Source organism: Belonocnema kinseyi, chromosome 2 (assembly GCF_010883055.1).
Source record: "Belonocnema kinseyi isolate 2016_QV_RU_SX_M_011 chromosome 2, B_treatae_v1, whole genome shotgun sequence".
Classification (NCBI taxonomy): Eukaryota; Metazoa; Arthropoda; class Insecta; order Hymenoptera; family Cynipidae; genus Belonocnema; species Belonocnema kinseyi.
This window is the reverse complement of record NC_046658.1, coordinates 80439080-80440884: the sequence shown is the minus strand read 5'-3', so window position 1 is coordinate 80440884 and position 1805 is coordinate 80439080. Positions and strand designations below refer to the sequence as shown.

Sequence of the window (1805 nt, the reverse complement as noted above, 5' to 3'; positions counted from 1 at the left end):
TTTTTAATGAATCCAGTAAGTCTATTCTCGTCATTCAAAGATTTTTGATCTCGCAAATAAAAACTCTTCCTACTTTCAGATTTAATGTATCAGGTGATATACAAGTAAACGTCAGAACCGTAGATTAATTTTTTAACGACTAGACTTCCTGAAAATTCGTTTCGGTTTGAAAAACGAGCATGCAGCTATATACACTTATCCTATGTATAAATTGAAGGAAATAACTTGCTTCCTCATATTCTCTGTAAAACTTCAATAGCAATCTTTAAAATAATAGTAAACTTTCTCATCATATTTCCTGGATTTATATTTATTAGAGAAACGGTATATATGTAAGTACATTTCTTTCTTCCTTTCAAATTTCAATAGAATTTGTATGAGAATAATGCAATTCGTTCTCGGATCCAATCTAGTACTTAAATAGACGATGTATATTAACATATCTGTAAGGATAAGATCTAAATTTCCTTTCTTACTGTGAAAACATGTTTTTTCCTTTCAGAGGAGTAATGTTTATTAAATCGAAAAATAATCATTTAATCGAAACGCGGAAGTACTGAAATACTTCAGATGTGCTTGTAATCTTGGATAATTTTGTTTCGCCCCAGACCCACAAGTTATAATTGATGTCCTCGTTCTGCCCGCTTATCAAACATTATGTAAAGCGAGTTCAAGCTCATTAAAGCGTAACGCAGATTCCGCTCGTAAGTACCTTTGCACTCGTTATATTATTTTTCACTCCTATTCACTTCTGATTTCTACATCTCGTTACTGGAATAAATAATTTTATTGCTAATTAACTTTCAATCTTTGATTTACTGACTTAGTATATGGTTATTTTTCACTATCAATAAAAATTGCAAAAATCAAGAATACATAATTGAGACTGCATTCATCGGAATCTTTGTTGGATATACATTACATTTGCCTGAGTAACTAGTTACAGTTACTTTACTCGTAACTATATATAATTACATTTTTTTGTTAAAGTAGCTGCCTTGAACTCTCTTTTTAACATTAATAAAAAATTATTAAATCTTCGAGCGAATACTTATGGCTCGACACGGCTGTATTCATTGAGACTGGAAACTATTGATAAATCACTTATCATTTCACTTGACAATAATCCTTTAGCATTCACGGGTTGGAACTCGAGTCAATCATTAATATTACCCTAAATACTAGGCAGTCTGATAAGTCCCTGAAAAATGAAACACGGAGACGTTTTTTTGGCCAAAGTCGGTTTTATTTTTCAAAATACTCTCCTTTTAGGTCGATACAGCGAGTCCAACGATTTTCTAACTTTTTGATACCGTCCGAAAAGTACTCGATCGGAAGGTCTCCAAAATACGCCTCAATTTCAGCTATGAGCTCTTCATTTGAGTAAAAACGCTTACCGGTGAGCATTGTCGTGATGATAAAGTGGTTTTTTCTTCTTCAAATGCGGTCGTTTTTCGGCGATTTCGATTTTCAATCGGTCCAATAATGATGAATAGTATGCTCCGGTTATGGTTTTACCTTTTTCAAGATAGTCCACGAATATTATGCCATGTGCATCCCAAAATACGGAGGCCATAACCTTTCCGACCCATTGTTGCGTTTTTGGACGCTTCGGAGCACTTTGGACCGGTGGAACCTACTGTTTTGCCTGTGGCGTTGACTCAGGAGTGTAGTAGTGGATCCAGGTTTAATCCATGGTTATAAATCGGCGCAAAAACTCGGTCGGCTTACGCGAAAATAATGCGAAATTCTGCTGGGAAGTTGTCACACGAATTCGTTTTTGGTCCACTGTGAGCAAACGCGGC

General features: G+C 35.0%; 1 protein-coding gene across 3 annotated transcripts in view; it reads left to right on the top strand.

Moving 5' to 3' along the window:
• Window positions 1-238: 238 nt before the first annotated feature.
• LOC117167684 (PI-PLC X domain-containing protein 1-like) overlaps window positions 239-1805 on the top strand; it is a 30002-nt gene continuing 28435 nt past the window's right edge. For all 3 annotated transcript variants that reach the window (XM_033352802.1, XM_033352799.1, XM_033352803.1), the window contains exons 1-2: window positions 239-332; window positions 503-704. The gene's annotated coding sequence lies outside the window, so the exon portion shown is untranslated. The remainder of the gene's footprint in view (window positions 333-502; window positions 705-1805) is intronic.